The sequence below is a fragment of the Cydia splendana genome, chromosome 10 (assembly GCF_910591565.1).
Source record: "Cydia splendana chromosome 10, ilCydSple1.2, whole genome shotgun sequence".
Lineage (NCBI taxonomy): Eukaryota > Metazoa > Arthropoda > Insecta > Lepidoptera > Tortricidae > Cydia > Cydia splendana.
In genome coordinates, this window is record NC_085969.1 from 14,151,572 (window position 1) to 14,168,078 (window position 16,507).

Sequence of the window (16,507 nt, forward strand, 5' to 3'; positions counted from 1 at the left end):
CGTATTTAAGTTTTAAGATTTACCTCCGACGTTTCGAGACTATACTAGACTCAGTCTTCTCCGAGACCACGCGGACAATGCCGTCCTCGAAACGTCGGAGGTAAATCTTAAAACTTAAATACGCGATTAAGTCCCGTTGTGTAGTTTGATAATGTTTAATAATCGTGAGAGTTTAAATAAAAAAAAATCGTATGCAAGTTCTTGATCCATCTAAATGGGGCTTAAGAATCAAACTCGCCAGTGTAAGCTATTGGAATACTCTGGCATGTAGTAAATAACGGTAAACGTGTCTGTTTTAATATCTAAACCAGGGTGCCTAATTGAATGTTAATTAAATTTAGAACAGCGCAGATTAGGAAACTTTAGAGCATGTAATTCATAAGTTCATAAGTTGTAGGTTAAGCGTAGCGCGCTTGCGCTTTTTTAACAGCGCTTGGTGTTACGGACGGCAAATGTATGATCTATTACAATGACTTTTGTGACTGTTTAAAGTGGTTGGAAGCTCTCTGATCTTACTAGTTAGGGAAGTAAGTAAGTAGGTAAGCACTTTTGTCAAAGGCGATGCCGCTTGGCACGGTTGTTTCTTCGATCGTACAAACCTGCGCGACGGTCATATCTTCTATCACAAGTTTCGCACGGCGCGCCATTACATATCTTTCGCTTCCGTCAATTTTCCTGGCTTTACGCCCCCTATTAAAAGCATATCATATCTTCGCTTCCTTTTACTTGCTCTTTGACTGTCTTATACGCCATGGCCCTCACTTTTTCTTCCGCTTAAAAACCTAGCTTAGGGGTTGTTTCAATACCTCTCTTGAGGATCCCCTTTCAAAATACTTTTAAAAAAGTGGTCGTGTCAAATGTCCAATAAGTATTTCGCATCTATTTTTAAATGGCTTTTCAGGATCCCTTTCCTTTCTTTCTGAAACATTAAATTACTTCAATATAAGTACTTTTGATAAGTACACAAGCGGCTAAAGTATCCGTTGGGTCTAATTTTTTACTTTAATGGCCGGGGACAAAACGGAATACATTATCTACATAATGAGGCGGACTACAAGGTATTAGTGTGAATGGGGGGCTTAAGACTCGCGAGCAAAGTTTGTTTCTCGGGCCTTGAAACCCTCACATCACTTCCACTCAAGATTCCACTCTTCGAATCTCTCGCGCCGCTTTTGGTACAATTTTGGCATCTTTTGCTTGCTGGGTCATCAATATTATCACGAGGACTTAAACAACAACTTTGCTCCCTTGTAAAACAAATAACAATTTTCTTGGAGCTGCCTTTCAGTAGGTACCTCTGCAAAAAATTGCCATGAATAAAATCGGACCCGTTTACATCTACCTGTTGCTCAATACCTATAATTAATTAAATAAACAATACCTGAGAAGTTTAAAATAACTTACCCTTCAAAACACTACGTGCAGTCAAGAGGGGTGCTTTCATTAAGCGTTTATTGGTTCTGGGAATACAATTACCGTTTCTTCCATTATAAATAAGATCAAATAAAGGATGACTCACGTTAGACCGCGCTGTGTCCGGGCCGGAGCTTTCGGCGCATCGTTTTCTATGGAAAGCATGATCGCCTGTCATGTCATAGAAAAGTAAGCTCCGGAAGCTTCGGCCCGGACACGGCCCGGTCCGGTCTAACGTTAGTCATCCTTTATTCGTTCCAATGGTTCGAACGAAGAGGGCCATTATAGAGAAGGTCGTGTTTATTTTTGTATTGCGCTTCGAGCCCAGGCATATCAAACCAGCACCCCAAGCACATGATGGCGCGACAGTATCTCGCGGCGAGATAGACTACCCGTCTTTTACTAACTATGTTAACAAAAGAGGGACGGATAGTCTTTGTCCCCGCGAGATACTGTCGCGCCAATCATGTGCTAGCCCGGCAGTGAGGGAGCCAATAAGAACTTTACAAATCCTTTCTTAATCCTTTAAGGGGCTACCCGAGGGTTTCATCGATTTTTGACAAGTTTTGAATCGTATCTCCTTTTTAGGGTTCCGTAGCCAAATGGCAAAAAACGGAACCCTTATGGATTCGTCATGTCTGTCTGTTCGTCCGTATATCACAGCCACTTTTTTCCGAAACTATAAGAACTATAGGTAATGTTGAAATTTGGTAAGTAGGTAGATGTATTCTGTGAACCGCATTAAGATTTTCACACAAAATTAGAAAAAAAACCGGCCAAGTGCGAGTCGGACTCGCGTTCCAAGGGTTCCGTATATTACACAATTTTTAACAATCAGTGCCGGATTAAGATATTTTGATGCCCTAAGCATTTCTAGGTGCCCCCTCTCCCTAGGGTCATCAAGATTACATTGATTTTTTGGTAAATTGAGAGAAGTTCATTGCCGCATTACAGCTGAGAATGGAAATCAGTCACATCATTTTATCACGAAAATTGACAGTGCCGCAGCAGTAATGTTGCAACAGAGTACCTAATGCTGTTGCAGTCGCCACCCGAATGTCACCTTTATCATAGCGTAGAAAGTAATAGAAACGCGAGCGAAGCGAGCGCGGAAATTTTTCGATATAAAAACGCAATATGATAGACAGTTGTACATTTTTACTTTTAGTATGGAAATCAGTCACATCATTTTATCACGGAAGTTGACAGTACTGCAGCAGTAACGTTGCAACAGAGTAATGTTGCTGCAGTCGCCACCCGAATGTCACCTTTATCATATATCCTTATAAAGTAATTGAAAACGCGAGCGAAGCGAGCGCGAAAATTTTTCGATATAAAAACGCAATTTTAATTTTAGTCCCAACCAGGCGCGAATCCAGGATTTCATACAGAGAAGGGATGGGACAGTTTTCTATCAGCCTAGCTTCACATAGGGCTCGATATTTAAGGGTCTCAGCGAGGTTGTTTTCATGCATAAAATATGCAAGAAAGCAGAGAGCTTGGAATTGAATTGGCGAAGTGTGAGAAAGGCAGTAGGCCCAGCTGCGAAAGAGGAAAGCTTGGATTTGGATCCACGCCCAAGTGTAATTAAGGCAGAAGATCAACTTTGCCGTAAGGCAGAAGGCCTCGCATAAGACCTAACGCCGAACCGCAAAAGAGTGGGTTGAAATTTGAAATCGAATCTATGCATGTAATCACGACTCTTCTACTGCTACCGATTGTTTCCCAAAGAATTACGCGCCATTATTTTTGCAAATTAGCTTTTGGACAGCTAAAAAAATCGTGTGGTAAAAACGATGTGTCTGTCCCTAATTTTAAAATTTGTTCACCTTTTTCAACCTGGCATTTTGGTGCCCTCCCTGAACGTGGTGCCGTAAGCACGTGCTTGTTTTGCTTATTGGTTACAAAGTCTTTATTAATTCAACCATTAAAGTCGACGAGTACAAAAAACTTTAAGCTAGCTCTCAATTTAACATTTTTTTTAAACATTATTTTTAATTTGACCTTACAATTACTCGTAAGTAGGTAAGACCGTTAAATATTTAAAATGATTATCTTATCAGAAAATTATCACCAATTACTCTAAGAAAACTACTACTCTAAGTAATCCGGCACTGTTAACAATGTATTTTTTATGTGAAACGTGAGTGAAATCTCTTTAAAAAATCCGTAGGGGTCGGATTAAAAACTGTAATTAAGTCCGACTCACGCTTGACTGTACATTTTTAATAGGTTTTCCTGTCATCTATAGGTATAGACCTATTTTATGTATTTTTTTCAAAATTTTAGACCTAGTAGTTTCGGAGATAAGGGGGGGGGAATGGTCATTTTTTGCCTATTTTCTTGAATAACTTCTAAACTGTTGATTCGAAAATTATAAAAAAAATATATTTGAAATCCTTACAATACGCTCTTTCATTTGATATGTAACATGATATAGTTTGAAAAAATTTTTTTTTTCATTTTTTCATTTACCCCCCAAAAGTGGCCCCCATGTTTAAAATTCATTTGTTTACGTTACATGTCCGTATTCGGGTCACAAACTTACATATGTGTACCAAATTTCAACTTGATTGGTCCAGTAGTTCCGGAGAAAATCGGCTGTGACAGACGGACAGACAGACAGACAGACAGACAGACAGACAGACAGACAGACAGACGCACGAGTGATCCTATAAGGGTTCCGTTTTTTCCTTTTGAGGTACGGAACCCTAAAAATTTTGGGGGTTCCCCATACTTAGATTAGAACTGAAACTCAAAAATTTTTTTTTCATCAAACCCATACGTGTGGGGTGATAGGTCTTCAAAAATGATATTGAGGTTTCATATATTTTTTTTTTCTAAACTGAATACTTTGCGCGAGAGACACTTTCAAAGTGGTAAAATGTGTCCCCCCCTGTAACTTCTAAAATAAGAGAAAAATAAAACTAAAAAAATATATGCAAACTTCCACCGAAAATTGGTTTGAACGAGATCTAGTAAGTAGTTTTTTTTAATACGTCATAAATCGTAAACCGCAATTTTATTATGTTACTTGCTGCTACGGAACCCTTCATGGGCGAGTCCGACTCGCACTTAGCCGCTTTTTGAAGTGAAAACTTCTTTAGCGGCGCTGAACACTTTTTGAGGTGGGGAAAAAATGATAAACTCGATTCAGAACGCGTAACGTAACGCTGCAACGTCATGTGTCACGGACCATGTTATTTACCAAAGAACTTTAGTCATAACGTATCATAATCAGGTCAATTATTTAAAACTGGACTTTTATATTAAGCAATAAAGCTCAATGTTCTAATATTGTACGGGCTGAAATACGAGGATCTCACAGTTACATAACTTTATATCACTCCAATATAATTCAATAAAGCTACATCTTGATGAAATCGCTAATAAAACTGAACTCTAGTACTGGTGAATAAAACTCAAAATATCATGACCAAATATATTTAGATGCGAGGTCTGCAAGGTAACTTTACAATTTCTATTCGAATTTTAAACAATTAACGCTACAATTTTAAGCTCACTGGCCAGCAATTTCGGAACTAAAGTTTTTCAATAGAAAGGAGGATGGGTCAATTATACATAGTGCTGCAGTCAGTTTGGACTAGTCATTGAGTTTTCACTTCTGTCGGCACTCCCGGAGTGCAACCCGTTGTTTTTTTTTTAATTGATTTCATAGTGCGAAGTGTGATCATTTTAATTGGAATTACTTCGGTATACTTTTATTATTATATTATAAGAGGTTCGATATCAGAACAGACATGATACCGAACCTGTTTATAGTAATCGAGGACTTTTCAGTGAGCACATGTATATGCATAGAGAAATATAGTAAGACAAGAGTGCTCACTCCATACATCAGTTTTGGTACCAAAAATACTATTAATAGATGTAGCACCGACCGGAAAGTCTAATGCTCAACAACATAAGACTTTCCGGTCGGTGCTACATCTATTGTCACTTGACAATACTACTACTGCTACGCTACACGATGCTAGATGTCGTCTATGAAAATAATAGTCTTTTTGGTACCAAAACTGATGTATGGAGTGAGCAATTTATGTATTTTTTCTCTATGGTATAGGTACATAAATATAATATATCGACATCAAATTCCTAGAAGGTGCCCCGGTTAGCACAGATGTAATGTACGAGTAGCGACCTCTAGACCTACCTATATCAACTTTGGGCTCGGAGAATGCGCTTTATATTCGTGCAATAAACAAGCTTAGAGTGCTCACTCCATAAATAAATATAAACCCATTTATTATGAGTTTTAGCGAGCTTTGCGAAAACTAATTTCTAATAAGATTTTAGCGTCATAAGTAGGATTACGTTTTAAAAGTGAGTTTCAAACTTATTAATAAAATACGTTTTATCATACCTCCCATACAACTTATTGAGTTTGGCACATTTTTAAATAAAATGGTTTAAGTCTTCCACCTTGGCAAGTCCTCCGAACTCCCTCTAAAACTTATGTTTATTAACTGACATGGTTTCAAAAAATAATTTCACTCTGCTTAATCTGTGGCCTGGAATGAAATTAAGTATCTACTTAAGTTATTAACTTTGTTTGAGTTTTTGATGGTTCCGCTAGTCCCGTGTCAACGTGATCGATTGGCCCCTTACGTATGGGTTTCCGTATTATACCTACTCTTGACCCTAGGATCTCGAAAGAGGGTTAAAAGACTAGCTAAAGTATTGCGAATAGTTTAACGACTTCAACGTGGACGAAGTCACGGGCAGAAACTAGTCAATAACAAGCTGTATTAATATTTTCACATTCGTTTAATTTTTTTTTCTTTATTTTGGGCATTCCTGCGTTTCCTTAATTCCGTCTCAGGCGGTGTAATGTCTTACACCATAAATCGTCTGCAATAGACGCAAAGGCCATTGAATGGAAGTATTCTGTCCGCTCAATTATGACCCAACGCAAACTACCCCGCGATAGGCGGTACTTACAAACTGCTCGATTGGCAATCTCAGTACCACCGAGATGACAGTCAGTGACAAATGGCTAAATTGATTTATAAAAACAACGTTTTTTTGTAATTAAAAATATATTCATGTGTCGTGAAGTGGTGCAGAAGTTATTTTAGTTCATACCAAGGACAGTGGAATCACTTTTCACTTGTAGTAAACAGATAACTTCAGTAGAATTGGGAAAAAACATGACGATTTGTTTTCAATACTACCGTGCTAAGCTAAAACGTAACAACTGCATACGACTTTCATAACAACATACGACTTTTTGAATTGCGAGGTTAATAGGGATGGTGTTATGCTAAATGAAGTAGACTATTTTATTAACTTGTGTTTGGTTTAGGTATTTTCTATATAATTATAAATGTAGTAATAAATTCCTTCTTACAGATTTGTATTTTCCTTTTTTATTTCATGAGATGGAGCTATAAAAAAACTACCTAGTTATTTCAAATTAATAATCAAATTTGGTATTGTCATTTTACATTACTTTCCATTCAGATTCCCACAAGATGCTATTCGCAGAGAACTATGGAAAAAAGCTGTCCAATTAGAGAGACATGAAATTGAGTGGATGCCTGGCAAGATATCTAGAATATGTTCTATTCATGAGATATAACCCGTGAGATAATCATACCCGATCTCCTATATGTAGATACATTTTTCCCATCATGCTTTCACTGAATTAATTTAACAATTACACACATTATCTGAAAATGTTGATCATTTGAATCCACCCTCTACTGTCACATATATGTAGGTTCTCTCTCAAGCCATTTCCGTCAGTAGAAAAGAGCGGCAAACATATTAACTCACATTATAGACGGGTCTAACGCGAATTATATTCAATTACCTTGATTTACCGACGTAAATCAGTTTCGTTTCGTATAATGTGAGTTAATATACTGGGTCAAGCAAATCTTGTCAGTAGCAAACGGCGGCAAATTTGAAAAATCGCGGGTTAGCAACACTGTGTTCGAATAATTCGAAAATCGCGTGTCATCTGTGCTTTATCTGTGGAATGTGGATCGCGAATGACAGCCATCATCTTTGTTTACATTCTGAATCTTCTATTTCAAGAGATATTTCTGCTGTGTCACCATTAAATACCAATATATTAAATAAGATTGTGCTTAATCAAAGCTAAGATGCCTACAATGCCTACAGTGGCAACTGAGAAATCTAATAAAATATTAAAATCCAGTAGTAGGACATCTACCTGCTGAAGCAATGATTTTATTCATACATTCTTGTTTAACGGCATAGTCCACTTCTAATTTTATTTTGAAATCTTCATATTAGTTAATCATTTTTATCAACATCACACACCGCTTTTAAATTGTCCGTCCATACCTATTAATAACAATTTCAAACATTTTCAATAGAGAATCCGCGAGTGACAATTTGAATTGACGGGCGCGCTCAGCGGAAATAAAGTTTTGGTTCGATGTACATTGTACATTGCTGCTTTTCTTAGCGCAATACTACTCTTTGAGTGTTGCCCTACTTTAGTTTGCTTTACATTGCTACTGACAAGATTTGCTTGACCCACTATATGTGTTCAAAATGCGAAAGTTTAAAATATTATAAGAGCGGCAAATTTAGAAAATGTAAGCGCGCGAACGGCTGTGGTCCTATACAAAATTTTAATTTTGCACCTTTTTCTACTGACAAACTTGCTTGACCGTCTATATATATAAAATAGCCTGAACTGAAAGTGGGGATTTATTGTGACTCCGCCTGTTCAAATATTTTTGACCCGATTCGTGTACCCATGTAAATTTTGCAGACTGTATAGCCAGTCCGATTTCTAAGATCAAGTTCGCCATACATTTACTATGGCGTACTTGATCTTAGAAAAACGGACAGACTATACCTGAACGTGACTTCGCACTGCCATGCAGATTGATAATAAAATATACAAAATACTTATTATAGCGGAATACATTTATACAACAATTATATATTTACTTATGTTGAGTTAGTCTGTCATGTCATAACAAAATTTTAACTAGTTATCTTTTAATCTGCATTAAATTATTATACGTGAATTATTTGACTGGTTCTTCACTGTATTATGCCATAACCTATCCCTGTCCAAGTCATATTCTAATCAAATATGAACCGCGAACTCTCAGCGGCCAGTACGTACAGCAAGAAGGTTATTAGCGGATTAATGTCGCTGATTGGTAGTTATTGACATTATATGCATTTCATCTACACTTAGGTATGTACCATTAGTGTAATAAAGATGACTCTTATTTTGTTTACCAGCTTTGATCACAGGCTCTGTAAACGCGTCGTCTTATTTGAATGTAGGCGTAATTGTGTATGTGTGCTAATTTGGCCCGAGAATTTGAACGGTAATGTTCCTAAAGGCGGTATCCATGGTTATATATGATCGCAGCATTGAACTGAGTGAATATTTTCACAGTCATTTCACAGTAATACAAGTCAGAGATTAACGTTACCTTTTGTGTTACTTAATTAGAAATGTGTTGAAAGCCATACGGCCCCGACACTATCATTAATCTGACATGACTTGTAATGAAACTCCAGCGTTTGGTCCAGTCCGGTCATGATAGTCTTAAATCCCTCCACACACTTTATCAGTATTTTTATCAGTATTTTACATCATTACTTTTCACGGGGAGTTTCCAGGGGTCGTGAGTTCAAGTCTCACCCAAGACAGTAATTTTCCCACTTTTAAATTTATTCTAAGCTTAATAGCATCGTTCGCAGACGTTTCTGCTTGTTAAAATTTAAAATGAGTTTTAAGTTATTATTTTCCTAACCGTTTGGCTTAGTTTTGTTATAGAGTACGCTTTGAAGAACACAAAAAACCTAAACTAAACTCAAACTCAAACTCAAAATATACTTTATTCATGTAGGCCTAGCAACAAGCTCTTATGAATCGTAATTAATCTTAATCTAATTATCAGAGCAATTTATTGATGTTAATATTATTCCATAATAACATTGGATTATTTTATAGATCAAATTTAACACTAAGAATTTCACAAAAGGATCGTCAAACATGAAAAAATGTATAAAAAATACTAATTTAAATTTTTTCTAAGTTAAAAAAATATTAGTCTAGTATTTCTAGAATAAAATCTAAATGTCAAAAATAATATAACAAAAGAAGTACCTGCATACATCGGAATATCTATTTCCTCATCAACAATCAAATATACCTAATAAATAAATAATCATTTCGAATAACAATTAATCCCACGTTGTATTATCATTCATGTAGTCTTGTGTGGTATAATAAGCTTTAGAAATGAGTTTACGCTTTACATAATTCTTAAATTTATTAATAGATAATTTAGTAATATGGTTTGGAAGTTTATTATAAAATCTTACACAATTACCCATGAATGATTTTTTAATTTTATGGAGCCGAGTGAAGGGCACTGCGAGCTTATGTTTATTTCTAGTATTAATATTATGAATTTCACAATTTTTCCTAAAATTTACAATATTTTTATGTAAGTGTAAGTGAGTCTCTATGGTTCATTTTGTATATTGCTCGAATAGCCCTCTTCTGCAGAACAAAAATGGTATTTATCTCTGAAGCACCACCCCACAGTAAAATACTATATGCCATAATGCTATGGAAGTAACTAAAATATACTAATCGAGCTGTTTTCACATCAGCTAACTGACGGATTTTGTTCACTGCAAAAGCTGCAGAACTCAGTCTATTCGAAAGAGTAGCAATATGGGGACCCCACTGGAGTTCAGAATCTAAAGTTATACCAAGAAAAACTGTACTATCAACTAATTCCAATTCCTCATCCTTCACAATGGCACTTGTTTGCACATGCCTCACGTTACAACTAGTGACAAACTTAATACATTTAGTCTTTTTCTCATTTAACAATAAATTATTAACATTGAACCAATTTATTACTTTTGAAATAGCATTTTTTACATCATTGTAAGCTTGTTGCTGTCGTTGGACTTTGAAAATAAGTGAGGTGTCGTCTGCAAACAATACTATATCATGGTGGGTCTTAACAAGGAATGGCAAGTCATTTATATAGATAAGGAACAGGAAAGGCCCCAATATTGATCCCTGTGGTACACCCATAGAGACCAATGACCCAGGTGATCGCTGTCCATTCACATCGACCCTTTGTATTTTACCATTTAAGTAGGACTTAAGTAAATTCAGTGCCGATCCTCTAACTCCATAATAATGAAGTTTCCTGATTAATGTTTCATGACAAACGCAGTCGAAGGCCTTAGACAAATCACAGAAGACACCTAAAGCATCTCGTGACTCCTCCCAGGTATCTAAAATATGCTTAATTAGCTCAACACCAGCATCGGTTGTTGAGCGACCCCGTGTAAAACCAAACTGCTTATTATGCATTAAATTATTAACGTTAAAATGTCGTACAGTCGCCATCAGATATATCGGAGCGGCCAAGGTGTTCGCAATATCTGAACACGCGCTCTAACGCCCTGACAATAGAGGCGTGTTCCGATATTTGTGAGCACCTTGGCCGCTCCGATATATCTGATGGCGACTGTACTAATTGAGAAAGAACTAATTTTTCAAAAATCTTGCTAAATGTTGGTAGCACAGATATCGGTCTAAAGTTAGTGCGGTCAGAGCTGCTACCAGATTTAAATAAAGGAGTTACTTTACTATGTTTCATTAGATCAGGAAACTCGCCGCAATCAACACTGTTGTTAAATATAACTACCAAGTCAGGCGCTACAATTTCTACTAAGGATTTGACAGCATGGACAGAGACTCCCCAGAGGTCATTAGTTTTCTTGACATTAATTGATTTAAACGCCTTTATTACATCTGAGGTACAAACATGTTCAAAATGAAGGTCTCCACAACACTCTGGAGCGTTATGTTTTAATAATGTAACAGCAGATGAGGGTGATGAATTTAAATCCTTAGTTGTGGATACTGGTACCTCGGTGAAAAAAATTTCAAGTTCTGTAGCTACTTCTAAATTGGAATCTATAATTTTGTTATCAATATTTAGTTTAAGTTCTTTAATTGTGTGTTTCGAGCGACCAGTCTCCACATTTATTACTTTCCAGGTTGCTTTAATAATGTCGGAACTACTTTTTATATTCTTACTTAGATAATTTCGCTTAGCTATATGACAATCTACTTTAAACTTCTTCGAATATTCCTTGACATGTTCTTTAAATTCATCACTCAGATTAAACCGCCGTTCCTCATACAAGGCATCAGTGGCGGCGACTCCATACAACCCGATTCCCACCGGCTTGCCTAATATTTCTTGCTACATATACCAAACTTATTATCCATGACGAAAACACTACGTAGTACCTTGCAATTGATAACACAAGTACTAAAGCTTTGTAATAGATTTTTCAACCAATCATAGCGGGCGCGCGAAGTGTAGCTTCTCGAGTCTAAACTTCACTATTCATTGATGAGCCACCACCACAGATACGAAAATTCACGCACACACGCATAAACTCCGCTATGGAGAGTCCGCGTATAAGAGCTCAAAAGTAACTCGGTCCTGCGTCGAGTTATTTATTTGAATAAAAACCTTAAATGTAAGGTAATAAGGTTTATATTGTAGTGAGTATGTACTGTGTAGTGTTTCCACAATTTTTTCTTGCCACATTTGAAATAAAAACCTTAATTCAAGTCAATAAGGTTTATATTGGAGTGTGTAATATCCACAAATTTGTGGAAATTGCTACATTTGAAAATATAAACCATAATTCAAGGCAATAAGGTTAAAATTGGAGTGTGTAATGTTTTCCACAATTCTTTAATGTTGCCATATAAAATATTAATTGAATGTTAATGTGGAAAATGTTATCGTATTTCGCTGCTATTAATATCATATTTTGTGGAAACCTTGAAAATACAGATAACTTTTATTACTGAGCCCAAGAATCTTATGTAGTTTCAAATTGAGTTATTTATTAACGGAGGTTTCTTCAAATAAAGTCCTATTTCTAAATCTAGCTTTTTTAATTCGTGGATGAAAAAGAATATCATGGCAACATTCATACGCCATTCCCGGTGTTTTACAAACACTTGTTATTGGAAAATTATATGTGATTTAGTTACTTTTGCGCATAAATTGATATTTAAAACTTACTTAACCAGTGAAATTTAGTTTTGCTAGTATTTTTTGTGTAAGTAAGTGTTGTGTATTGTTCGCAGTGCAGGTGTATTTAAGGTCAGTTCGTGTTTTTTAAGAATAGGTAGTTTTACGTAGTCCATTTTGATTTTTGTGTTGTAAATTGTTTGCTAAATGAGTCAACACGTTTACCACGCTATCTTTTGAGATTAAATAGTGATGATAAGTACGGCAAACGTTATATTATATACTACTAGGGGCTACACTAACTGCAACGGTTCGCGTCCAAGGTCACATCTAGCGCAGAAGAAGTACCTAATGTTAGGTTAGGTAGGTGTTTTTTTTTTTTTGCTACGGGTTACCTAGCAAAAATTCTCACGCGCCGCTACTGCAAGGCATACAGTTCACGTCTTCGTTGATGTAAGTCCGCAGTAGTCCACTCACTAAAAACTGATGCACCACTAACTACGGCGGATTTTGAGGTGAATATCGCATTATAATGATCCATAAAAGTGTGAAAGAATGAATTATATATACTATTAGGACTCATATCGGAAGACAAAAAGGGTAGCGCCTGAACTAAACTTTGCTTCATTCTTTCCACGCGGTCCGAGGTTACTGGTACAAAAGTTATTTGTTTTCTCATGGTATTTTTCCTTAATGCCTCAAATACATACCATTAATTGACCTAAGTTTTGTATTTATTTTATAACACTTATTTTACAATAAATGAGTTTTCTCCCCCATTAATTGACCTAAGTGGTCTGATTCTATATTGCTGATAACTTTTTTAGTTATAGGAAAAATATCAGTGAAAATATTATCTATACAGGTTGCACTGGTAGCAGTCACTCTAGTGGGCTCCATAAACATGTGGTTGAGATTACAAGATTTAAAAAGATTCAATAATCTACAAGACATTGTTGAATTTTCCATAATATTTACATTAAAGTCGCCGCATATAAGCAATTTCTTACTAGAAGATGGTATTTTAAGTAGGGCAGATTCCATTATGCTTTCAAATAATTCAAAATTACTTAATGGCGGCCTATACACACAGACAACAATAAATTGCTCTAATTCTACTGCACTTAGTTCTATAGTCCGTTCAACAGACATGGATACAATGTCCATACGTTCCTTAAATTTTAACTGACTATTTAATATAATTAATGACCCACCATGTATGGAACTAAGTCTGGTGAACGAACTTCCCGCCTGATTCATTCCTGAGTATTCAGTCAACGGTTCCAATTCTTCTAACCTGTCGTAACCATACTATATTGTCGTACTCGTAACTCTATGCTTGATAAGACAGAAAAATGGAGAAACAGAGATAGTTAGTTAGAAAATGATTTAGGGTAGTGGCACAAAAGATAACCGACCCCCAGAAGATGAACGTTTGGCTTTAAAATCTAAATAATCAAATCGCATGATTTTATACAGAGGGTTTCTTGACTAATTCCTCTAACGTTTTTGTTGCTCAGAATTACATATCTTACCTTATTTCATTAAAATATTTGCAGTTTAAACATAAAAAAACAGTTTGATTTATTTAATCTGCTTTTATATGATACCCCACACGTGTATGTGCAATACATGGTTTGTGTACAGTATTCTTGTCTTTGGATAAGTAGTTGAGATGCAATTAAAAGTTTAAAAGTATAATATAGTAGCACCAAACAAAGTCTGCAGCGGATTTGATAGCCCACGCAGTGTAAGTGTTATGTATACGTCATAATTTCATAGAAGTTTGACGTTTAAAATGACACTTTCACTGCGTGGGCTATCAAAATCGATGCAGAGTTTTTACGGTCTGACTATATTACGAAACCAAGTGGTTAGGATTTTGCTGACTCAAACAGCCCTGGGTTAATTTGTCTTTACGTATGAATGTGTGTATAATTTGTTGAGGGACTCATCAATCGCTGTGTGTTTGAAAATGTTTTGACGTAACCATGGCAACGAAGATAACAAACAATTAATGTCAGACAGAATGACAGACTGAAAGAGTTTGCTTCACTCATTAGTGTAACTAATATAATATTATACATATATCTAGATCACGTCTCACATCTAAAAAAACGTGCCGAAGAAGATAGACTCTGACTACGATAGTCGATAAGTTTGCTCAACCTGCGTAGTAAGAATGCATAAATATCTCAATAAGCTCCATACTTGACGTACTGAAAGAACTACTGCTCGGGTACTGAAGAGAGAACTGCTCCCAAGGAGAAGCTCCCTGGTGCCATTGTTGATGAGGAGGATTTAACACTAGTGTTAAGAAAGAAGAAGACGAGTACGGCGCCTCTTAAGACAGTGTGATACCGCCGAGCCGCCTAATTCCGGCTTGCAGATTGCTACACCCAGTGTTGCACTGTATGTGTCGCGCCTGCATTACACCGCCACGGCTGCTAGAGAGGTGGAGTACATATCTACACCAGAAGACCGGTTACACGCTGAAGGTGTTCCAGTTTCGATCGCGCCACTACGTGCACTTCAACTCTTATGTGATGCGCGTGCAGCGACCGCTGCAGGGGACCATCGAGTGCGCAGACTTCTGGCCGAAGGGTGTAGTATTTCGGAGGTTCCGCGAATCGGACACAAGAGTAGACGATTCAACGGAACCACGCCGCCGTTCTGTCGCCATAATACTGTTTAATTTTAAGTTAATGAAATTTATAATTATGTATGTTAGTCTGTGAAGTATGTATCTGTGTGCCTTTCTTGTCTAAAAATAAATGTTTTACCTATTTTATTTATTTTTTGTAGCTCTTATATATTATAGTGGTTAGACTCTAATCGGTCGTTGGAGAACTCCGTCTTTCTAGAGTCTGTTCGGAAAGAGAAGAGTCGTGAAATGTATTGGGCCCCATACATTCCACGACTCTTCTCTTTCCGCACAAACTATATTAGGGTGACCATCATCGTCCTAGCACCGTCCCGGCATTTTGCTACGGCTCAAAGGAGATCGTCGATTTTGGGCCCAGAGTAAACCATCACGTATATGGTACAGACTATTACAGTAATTATATACGCATTTTATTACTGAAAAAGATATAATATTGGGTAAAAATGAAACGGGAATTAGAAATATATAATTAAAAGACATTATATTATTCATTTACGTAAATCAATGTATTATATATTAACAAAAGCCTTGCCGTCGTCAACATCTTTATTGGCATTGACATAACGCTCAAATTCACACAAACCGTGAGGTTTTTTCACTAAGGAGTTATAAAATCTCATTGCATTAAACTATAAGGTGGGTAGCCATAAGTCATAGTTGACATAAGTGCGTTTCGATACTATTTAAAATATTATTAGTGTCATTCATTATTTATTTAATATATACCTACTTTTAAATTCTAAATCGACTGTAAAAATGCCTAAAATAAGTAGTTAAGAAATATAGTAATTTGACTTTTTATTTAATTACATAGTTTGGAGATTTAATCGAATTCAGAATACGACGATATGATGCTACTTTTATTTAACTAAACGCAACCATTTTTAACAATCTGTCAAATATTTTCAAGTAACGCCAACCTTAAATAAGAAAAAGGGCGGGAAACTTCGACCTGTGCGCGCGTCTTTTTTTACAATTAAAAAAATTTAAATGTTTTTTGTAGTTATAGTGGTCAACTCAGTGTAAATAGTTTGTAAATATCATTAGTAGTTAGTTTATTATATTTTGTGTATATAAATTCATCATCTAGGTAAGTTTTTAGTGTATATTCACCGCCATGGGCGGCGGTGACGACAAACCTCACGACCCAGGGGGAGGTGATCCTCCGGTTTCACATACAATTACGATTGATAACAAAAATAGCTCTGAGAGAGAAATGAAAGAATATCACAGTATGGATACAGATAGCTCAGTATTATCTACCCAGTATCTACCACAGAAGTTAGGAAAAAAAGGACAGCATCCAGGAAGATATGTCGTCACTGTAATAAAAAAAAGCGACATAACAAAGATAAAAATAGGGATAGGGAAT

At 36.3% G+C, this 16,507-nt stretch overlaps 1 long non-coding RNA gene across 2 annotated transcripts in view; it reads left to right on the forward strand.

The window, feature by feature from the left end:
- Positions 1-2,148: 2,148 nt before the first annotated feature.
- The window catches only part of LOC134794405 (uncharacterized), a 337,443-nt gene continuing 323,084 nt past the window's right edge, over positions 2,149-16,507 (forward strand). Inside the window, exon 1 of one of the 2 annotated variants that reach the window (XR_010144669.1) lies at positions 2,149-2,193. This is a non-coding gene — a long non-coding RNA (uncharacterized LOC134794405). Of the gene's footprint in view, positions 2,194-4,161; positions 4,413-16,507 lie in introns of those variants that run through there. The other variant, XR_010144668.1, reaches the window with a different exon arrangement.